Raw genomic sequence first — 10,532 nt, forward strand, 5'->3', positions numbered from 1 at the left:
ACTCTCTCATGATCGGCTGGTATAATATGATTCCTGTGTATTCAATGTCCACGGGGTGCAGTTGCATAATCAAATGAAAGGAGAGAGAGAAAAAACCAACATGGAGGTTCGGTATACAGGCCGTGTCTCTGTCCGTTGTGAATTAGAACAGGACCCCTCATGACACAGACACAGCTAGGAGACAGAGAGGGAAAGGGGACAGAGGAGGAGGAGGAGGGGCGATGTAGACGAAGGAGATTAGACGGGAGAGAAGAAGAAAACCCAGTGGTGACATTCATGTCTGAGAGTGAGTGTAATGAGATGGAGAGCAGTGCAGGGTGGGAGGAGATGGAGAGAGCAAGACAGATGGAGAGAGAGAAAGTATAAGGAGAGAGTGGAATGAGAGAGAGTGAGAGAGAGCAAAAGGAGAGGAGAGTGCAAGAGCGGGGGCCGGTGTGAGTCACAGATGGGGGGGGGGGAGTTGGAGGATGGAGGGGAAAGAGGGAGGGGGTGGCGTGGGTGGAGAGAAGGGCTTTTCCACCATAATAAACGCTGTGCAGGTTAGAGGCAGTAACGCAGGCCACAGGCTGACTGGCGGTCACAGTCTGACGCAGTGAAACCATGTGTTTGTGTGGCTGCGTGGGGGGGGTTGTGTTTCTCAGTGTGTGTGCCTGTTTTTGTGTACTGTACATTCATTACCTCAGGTATCAGTCTTTGTGTGTGTGGGGGGGAGTATGTAAATGACCATGTAAATGTGCCTATGAGAGCTAAAGGATGACATTTAACACAAGCACATCACAACACTTCTTTCTGCTTTGTAATCAGCATTTATTATTCATGTGTGGATGAGTCTAAAGGCTTCACACACAGCTGGATACACATGGCTTTATTTTAAGGATGAACATGACTGATAGAGTAAATGAATGAGGAAATTAACTCAAGGTGCGTTCTGGAAGGAGTGTGTGGATGTGGTGGATGAGTCCTAGCTGGGTGAGGAGGATGAGTCCTGGCTGGGTGAGGTGGATGAGTCCTAGCTGGGTGAGGTGGATGAGTCCTAGCTGGGTGAGATGGATGAGTCCTGGTTGGGTGAGGGGGATGAGTCCTGGTTGGGTGAGGGGGATGAGTCCTGGCTGGATGAGTCCTAGCTGGGTGAGTCCTGGCTGGGTGAGGTGGATGAGTCCTTGTTGCAGGAGGAGGAGCCTGAGAGCCAGGGAGGAGCCTGTTGGATGGGGGGGGGGGGGGACAGGTACATGTGACAGGTCACCAACCGTCTGATAGGGTTAAAGATCCCTCACTGAATCTGTCCCCTTCTGAGTGTTTTATATTTAGGTTTGTTTAGGTGAAGCCCTCTGTGACATTGCTTGTAAAAAGGCCTACACAATTATGATTTGATTTGATTTGACAGGTAGATCTTCTGTGGATTGACATGGAGACTGCCAGGCATGCATGTATGATGTGATTAGCAGATAGCTGTGTGATATAATATCAACAGAAAAACAAGAGTGTATGTGTGTACTTGAGTGTGTGTGTGTGTGTCCCATGTCTCTGATAAACAGTGCTACAGTGCGATGGTACTGCCTGTGCTAGGATGACTGGGGTCAGTCTCTCTGTGTTCAAGCAGGACTGCAGTGTTTCAGCCTCCTGGCTACTCTGCTTACTCAGCAGAAACTTGACTTCTCAGAACCCACTGGGACAGCCACGGCCTGGCACAGAGCCGTTAACCCCATCCAGCCTCAACAGCCAGCCTCTCTTTCCATCTCTCTCCCTCTCTCTCTCTCTCTCCCCATCTCTCTCTCTCCCTCCCTCTCTCTCTCTCTCTCTCTCTCTCCCCATCTCTCTCTCTCCCTCCCTCTCTCTCTCTCCCTCTCTCCCTCTCTCTCTCTCTCTCCCCATCTCTCTCTCTCCCTCCCTCTCTCTCTCTCTCTCTCTCTCTCTCTCTCTCTCTCTCTCTCTCTCTCTCTCTTTCTCTCTTTTTCTCTCTCTCTCCCTCTCTCCCTCTCTCTCCCCATCTCTCTCTCTCTCTCTCTCTCTCTCTCTCTCTCTCTCTCTCTCTCTCTCTCTCTCTCTCTCTCTCTCCCCATGTCTCTCCCCATCTCTCTCCCTCTTTCTCTCCATCTCTCTGGCGCAGTTTCACATCTCTCTGCTCTGACCCAGACTGCTGAGAACTGCTGGGCCACCCTGGAGGGACACACACATCAGAACACACACACGGATACACTACCAGAACACACACACGGATACACTACCAGAACACACACACGGATACACTACCAGAACACACACACGGATACACTACCAGAACACACACACGGATACACTACCAGAACACACACACGGATACACTACCAGAACACACACACCCACGGATACACTATCAGAACACACACACACACACACACACGGATACACTACCAGAACACACACACGGATACACTACCAGAACACACACACAACCAAGAACACACACAAACACAGAGAGAGAGAGAGAGTGAGAGAGAGAGAGAGGACACCAGCACTCAAACACATACAGCAGGGCTCTCATTTCTCATGCTCTCACGCAACACAACAAGTATTTCTCACCCATTTCAACCATTTCTCATGCTGAGAAAGCAAATGAGGGATAACTTGTCCCCGCTATATACAATTAATGGTCGAGGCGCAGGCATACTGAGATTATAGTTGTCTCGAGTTTTACAGAGTAAAAAGCCAATCAGAAAACATCACCATCACTATATGCACACATTACTTTAAAATCAGGGAGTCAGATAGCTGAGCGGTTAGGGAATCGGGCTAGTAATCTGAAGGTTGTTGGTTCGATTCCTGGCCGTGAATAATGACGTTGTTTCCTTGGGCAAGAAACTTCACCCTACTTGCCTCGGGGAGAATGTCCCTGTACTTACTGTAAGTGGCTCTGGATAAGAGCGTCTGCTAAATGTAAAATGACGTTCTTTAATAGAACAATAGCTATGCGTTAACATAATCTTTTCTGGTTATTAAAAGTCAAGTTTGTAAATTCACCGGAAGTTCCAAACCTGGACTATTTCTCTCTGGAAATACGTATCACTGTAGTGTGCATATAGCCGACTAGAAAGCCCTGCAAGAGTATTCACAAACAGACAAGATCAGCTAGAACTGAAGTTTATGAACTGTACCGTTTACTTTTTATGTACACCTTAAGTTATCATTGTTAAACACATTATAAACACACAGTACTATGCATAAAACACTGGATGAATGCCTAGACTGTATAAATTCTGCAGTTTGTGTAAAACATGTTAGTTTACATTGTTATGGTTTTGGTTTTATCTTACTTATACTAAGAAGGATCCAGAAGAACTAAGGGGTGGAAATAGCTCAGTGGTTAGAGCATTTTGACTGTAGCTGACAAGGTCGTAGGTTCAAAACTCCCCCTGGACTGTACGTTTCTTGAGATGAAAGATAAATAGATACAGTCTTATGATATCTGACCCCCATTTATCGTCTGTCACCATGAGAAGGGTAGATGTGTCTCTCGGTAAAAATGTAGACGTGCTGTAGTTCATCTCAGTCCAGCCACTGTTACTCTGCATTTTCATTTGGCTCCCAGTCCCCTCAGACTCCAAACTGTCGCAATAACTCACCGCCCCTAGACAGAGGGAGGGTGGGTGGAGAGAGGGAGGTAGGGAGGGAAGGAAGGAGGGAGCGAGGGCGGGCGTGCGGGCAGGGGGAGAAATGGAGGGAAGTAGGGTGGGAGGGAGGGAGAGTTGTTTAAAAAACTACTTTAATCTTGGCATAATCCTCTCCTAAGAGAGGTAGTGGCCATGGAGAAGGAAGACACTTTAATCAAACTACAACAGTCATGAAATATGAATATTGTGAATGTCATGTAAGTGTTCCTCAACAGGCCAGTCTAATACGTTCATGAATAATGGATGTTGTAGAGACGAGAGAAAGGGAAGAATGGACAGGTGCTACATGAGTGGCTCATTTCTGGTGAAAGAAAAAGATCAGGTGATCAAATGCAGATGTATGTCTTTCATCAACCCTGTCTGAGAGTACCTCTTCAGATTCCATTTTTGATATTTATACAATCATTTCTGGAGCACTATCTGGTTAACTATATTCCTGATGGTGGTCCTCATCAAGTACTAATCAATGATGCTAACCTATTTTTTTAAAGAAATTGCAAATATATTTTCAACCTTTCAAAACTTTTTTGTAGTGAATATTTTTCAAACCTATTTTAGACATTTTTTTGAAAAAAAAGTAAACCTTTCAAAACTTTTTTTCACACACAGTAAAACGAGAGGAGAGTAGGAGAGGGGAGAGGAGAACAGAGAAGCTTAAAACAGAACAGAATAGAGTAAAACAGAGCAGAGTACAGTAAAGTTTGGTAGAGTCCTCATCAAGTACTCATCAATGATGCAAACCTATAAAAAAACTTTTTTATTTTTCAAACCTTTAGAATTTTTATCTTCAAAACATTGCAGTTCGGGACTGTACTGGGACAGTAAGGAAAAAAGTTAGTTGTGAGCCCTAGATGTTATCAAAAGAGAAAGGGGGAGAGAGATAAGAAGGATGGGAGCTCAACAGAGACTGTGAAGTTTTTGAGGCAGGTGAAGTCCCTGTAAAGAGAGTGATGGAGAGGAGGAGGGGGAGAGAGAGGGGGGGATCTTGGTACGAGGGTGTGAGTGGAGGAGAGAGGAGGTTCCTTGAAGCTGGGTACTGCAGAGCTAGACTCGTTTAGCCAGATTTGTCCTGTGCTGCTGCAACACTGAATCGGTCAGAGCTGAGTGATCCAGGAACAGAGAGAAATAGAGGTAGGGAGCGAAAAAGGGAAAGAGAGAGAAGGAGAGAGAGAGAGGTAGATAGAAAGGGAGAGGGGAGAGAGACAGAGACAAACAGATAGAGAGAGAGGCCCCCCAGTTGGGGTACAGGGGTTCTGTTTCACTGCAGCACAGTTGCTCTGCTCCACCTCTCTCTCTTCCTTTCTCTCTCCCCTCTCCCCACCATTCTGTATTTCCTTCTAGTATGTTCTCTTGTTTTCACAGCCTGGCAATGTTCCTTAAGGTCAGGGACTCCTCTGTCCTAACTAAGAGGGGTGAATTAAAAGTTGTATTAGACAGTATGACAAAGGCATTATACAGCACAGGTATTGTCCTGTACATCCAGGATGGACCCATCTCATTGACATGTATGCAGGTAAACTAGAAAGGAAACCCCTATTAAATGTATGATACCACAACTGTGCTTTGTCTTACATGACCAACACTGACCATTGATCTTACTTCTCGTCACCTTCTCATTAGTCGGGCAGCATCATCTGTAAACGTTGTGGTCTGTCTCTGGAATTGTTGATTAGCCAAGATAGTGAACAGTACAGTTTGTGTTATTTATGAATGCCAACAATGAGGTGGAAAAAAGGCAGAGGCTAGCTTTTCTGGATGTGTGGCGTATCTCAATTGGATTGTTCCAGGTGGAAGAGAGAGAGAGGGGAAGAGAGAGAGAGGAGGAGAGAGAGGAAGAGCGAAGGAGAAATGCAGGGCGAGAGAGAGAGGGGGGAGCGAGAGAAACAGGAAGCCAGACCAAACATGGGCGCAGGTGACGCAGAGAGGATACCCTGTTTCCATAGCAACGTACAGGTGCAGGCACACTGGCAGTTCAGTTTGGGAAGATATATGCACATGTACATAATGTTGTGTAAAGCACACACACATAACCACACACACACACACATGCAGGGGGGCACAAATTACACATGTGCACACACACACACACACGCACACACACACACACACACACACTAGAGTTGTAGGGCCTGTCATCAGTAAGAGCAGACTTGCTTTACCAATCCTGGGGGAAAACACAACACATTGACAAGGATGGGGGACGGGGGGACGGGGACGGGGGCAGGGGGAGGCAGGGGGAGTCTCTACACTGTACCAAAGCTAGCTACACACAGTATGTCTGTGTGTGTGTGTGTGTGCTGTGTGTGTGTGTGTGTGTGTGTGTGTGTGTGTGTGTGTGTGTGTGTGTGTGTGTGTGAGATACCTTGCTGGTCCTATATATTGCTGAGTAGGTATTGAGTTGACCACGTGGTTTAAAAACTGTATGTAGAATGGTCAGGCTCTTATCCAGACAATGAGCACTCTCTAAAAAGCTTCTGTCCATGTTTTTGCTTGTGAAGTCATTGCTCCCCTGAGTTCATCTAAGCATGTGAGACATTATCATGCAGCATAACTTCACTCAGCTGCTCCACTGTTTTTCATCCCCGAATTAGCTGGAAAACACACATGCATGCACACAAACACGCACACACATACACACACACACACACACACACACACACACACACACACACACACATACACACACATACAGTACAGACACATATACACGTGCAAAGTACATGCACACAAGCACATATGGAGACTAAGATTACACACATTTGTGTTAGCAGTAATGTGCCACTTTCTTTGAGCTAGCCAGAAGGGACATTGCATTCTGGGCCAGTGCACTTCAGAACTCATCACTGCTCTACCCTACTCTGCTCTATACTACTCAACTCTATACTGCTCTACTCTATACTACTCAACTCGATACTGCTCTACTCTAGTCTACTCAACTCTATACTGCTCTACTCTATACTGCTCTACTCTGCTGTAGTCTACTCAACTCTATACTGCTCTACTCTGCTCTAGTCTACTCAAGTCTATACTGCTCTACTCTATACTGCTCTACTCTGCTGTAGTCTACTCAACTTTATACTGCTCTACTCTGCTGTAGTTCTCTCTACTCTATACTGCTCTGCTCTAATCTAGTCTACTCTGCTGTAATATACTCCCCTCCCCTCTGCCCTGCTCTACCCAGAGTGACATGGGACTGTGGTATTTACACCTTCATGTGTATTAGTTTTCCCTGCCCTGCCTCCGCTCAAACATGGTTACAGTACAGAGTGTATTTACATCACCTGTCATCTTTCGTCGCTCTCCTCCATCACTCCCTCCTCCCTGCATCCCTCTCACCTTCCCTCCACTGTCTTTTACAACAGGGATAACTCCCTCAGCATAAAGACAACACAACAATCAGAGCACGCTGGTGAAGACTTTGTAAGGGAATTGGTGAGAGAAATATTATACGATTTGTAAGAACATTTGTTTTGCCTACTCTACATCCAGAAATGTAATTAAGACATGTCATGTATTTAGAGTGTGTGTTGATGGTTATGTTATCATTATTTTAGACTTGGTAATATTTGCACCCCATTTCTGGACAGCCATACATCTGTCTCTGTTTTTTTTCATAGTCTCCCATCTTCTTCCCTCTGACTTCTTCTCTCCATCCTTCATCCTTCCTGTCTGTCAATTCTCTAATCTCCCTCATCAGTCTCTGTCTGTCCTGCTGCCCCACAGGCTCTGGAGGAGGAGAAGCACGAGCTGGGATGTGTGAGCAGGAATGTGTGAGCCGTGGAAGAGAGGGAGAGGAGGAAGAGAAGGGAGAGGAGGAGTGGGGAGAGGAGGAACAGGAGGATGTGGGAGAGGAGGAGGAAGATGGAGAGGAGGAGGAGGAGGGAGAGGAAAGGAGGAGTGGGAAGAGGAGGAACAGGAGGATGTGGGAGAGGAGGAGGAGGAAGATGGAGAGGAGGAGGAGGAGGCCTGAGAAGTGTAGTGATTCAGATCAGTAATAAATCAGTACATCCATGGACAGCAGCTATCCTCACCACTGGACACAAGACTTGCCCTTATCAATGTCGTCACTGAGGCGCAATATATCAATATCTCAATTATCCAACTGAATTTCACTCATTATCACATATTACTCTTTCGAGTGAGGGCTAGGACTCATATTGTTCCTGTGTGGTGTGGACAATATGACTCCCAATGTCTCATATAAACCCTTCAGCAATAATATTCATTTATTTTTATTCTAGGTAAACATTGGTTGGAATTAGTGGAAAATGTATTGAGAAATTCTATACATAGACTAAACTAAGATACACAAACTACGATTACACAATGTACGACAGAAAAGGTTAGATCACTGTTGATGCTGAACCAAACAAGCCCTTTACAGAAGGATGGTCCAACAATTTAAAATGTCGTGACAAGGAGTGTAGATATTCTAAATTGGGGGTTTGCTGTGGTGACTAACATCTGAAATCAGTGCTCTCTTATGGTAGCCACGGTAACGGACGGACGGTTGTAGATATTGGGGGGAATGTGCTGAGTCACAGAAGCAATCCATGGCTGCTGCAACACCCTCCCCCACGCTCCTTGCATCTCTCCTCCTCCCTCCCTCCCTCCCTCACCTCCTTCCCCCCCACATCACTGTTTATCTCCCTGTCTCTTTCTCCCGTTCACACCCCTTAATACTCTCCCACCATCAGTTTCTTCGATCTCTCCCTAAATAATCCATCTTTTTCTCTCTTTCTCTAAATCTCTTCATCTCCATCCCTCCTTCAATCTCTCAGTCCATGCTCTCTAATAAGGTTCTCCTCTCTTAACGACCTTCATCTTTCTCCCTTTGCTCTCCTCTCCCTCAGTCCCCATCTCTATCTGTAGTTTAATTAGAAGTTAAATCTGCTTCTCTTGGGGGGGTCAGAGGGCAGAAGCTAGGCTGCTGCAGAGTTGATAGTGCTGCTGCTAATCTTCTCCACAGCTAGCTGTTCCTGCTCTCTGAACACCAGAAAATCACCAGTAAGACTCCATTGCCTCCTCCAATCACCCCCCCCCCTCACCCATCCATCCATCCATCCACCCACACACACACTCCCTCACACACACAGCCAAAAGAACAACTTCAAAGGATTGCTTTTAGAAAAGTTTGGCATTCTCTTTCATCTCCTGGGAAGGGAGGAATATGACAAACTGAGAAGAGAGGACTGCTTAGCATGCTGTCTGCTATTGTTCCACCTTTTTGTTCCTGTCAGTCATTAGTCTGGTTCAATCCCATTTTAAAACTCCTCTCCAGAATTAGGTTTTACATCCTAAACAATTCTACATGCACTATTTCTACATGCATCATTTGTATGTCACTTTCTTAATCAATTAAATACGTAGTTGTACATCCCTGACTCACAGTTGCTACCTTCTATACTGTTCAGAATACTGCAGTAAACACTATTAGTTCATTCATTTGTGGTTCAGTGGTTACTTGGGTAGCAGTGTACTGTTTGCCAGTTATCCATACTGATACTTCATCCATAAAGACAGCATCTTCTCTGCCTCTCTCCCCTCAAACACAGCTCTCTCTCTCTGCCTCTCTCCCCCAACACAGCTCTCTCTCTCTGCCTCTCTCCCCCCAACACAGCTCTCTCTCTCTGCCTCTCTCCCCCCAACACAGCTCTCTCTCCCTGCCTCTCTCCCCCCAAACACAGCTCTCTCTCTCTGATTCTTCCTCCCTCCCCCCAACACAGCTCTCTCTCTCTGATTCTTCCTCCCTCCCCCTAACACAGCTCTCTCTCTCTGCCTCTCTCCCCCCAACACAGCTCTCTCTCTCTGCCTCTCACCCCCCCAACACAGAGCTCTCTCTCTCTGGCTCTCTCTCCCCCCCCCCCAACACACCACCCCTTCTGTACCTTCACCTGCCTCTCCCTAAACACAGCCCCTTCACTGCCTCTGTCTGCCTCTTTCTTCCTGCTCACAGCAGGCTCTCCTCGCCAAATTGATTTTTCATGTAAAGTTATCATTATCATTAATTTGAGAGACAGGTTTGCTTCAGAGCAATTGAAAACACATTTGTTAGACTGCCAAGCAGAGGTGGTACTGAAAGTGTGCTGACAAAGCCTTCAGAGGTCTGGGAGAACTCATTAAAATACATCAGCTATTCATCCTCCACATTCCTTTTTATTTCTCCAATGTATCCAATATACAAACCTGCTGCAGCCTAACAGAGCAATATTATGACTGAATATCTGTTTGAATTCGCAAATCTATGCAGCTATGTAAAGAAGAGGATGGTGTGTGTAGTGTGTGGTGTGCATGTGTGTGGAAGCTACAGTACTGCCTTATAGGTTAAAGGTTGGAGGAAGTTATAATGGTTTCAGCCACATAAGATATTGCTACAGTGCAAGGTCATCCCTGCTCTCGCCCCCTGATGGAAACAGAGAGAGTTGACTTCCTCAGTGCACACGTCACATCCAAATGCAAAGCAACTACTAGAACCTTTTACTGATGCAACAGGAAATCCATCTACCTCAGGTCCACTCCAAGCTGCCTTCAGCTGAAAATGATGTCCAGTACAAGCCTAAGGAATTTAAACAGATTATAGATAGAGCTAAGGATCTCAGACAGGATTTGAAGCAATTGTTCTACTGACTATACTACAGAATATCTTCAAACCAAACTGCATTATCATCCGATATACTGTAGGTTCTGTTTCCGGGGACTACACAGAACCTTATTTTAAGTTTGGGTCTATTAGATGTGAGGTAAATAGCTGGTATTTCAATAGCCTTGTTTTGGAAACAACTAAGTATTTTCTACAAAATAATATAATAAATACTTTTCTGGTGCAATTATTGCACCATAATATCAATACAATCTACATCAAGGGCAAATATACGCATGATTAAT

The sequence above is a fragment of the Osmerus mordax genome, chromosome 8 (assembly GCF_038355195.1).
Source record: "Osmerus mordax isolate fOsmMor3 chromosome 8, fOsmMor3.pri, whole genome shotgun sequence".
Taxonomy (NCBI): domain Eukaryota; kingdom Metazoa; phylum Chordata; class Actinopteri; order Osmeriformes; family Osmeridae; genus Osmerus; species Osmerus mordax.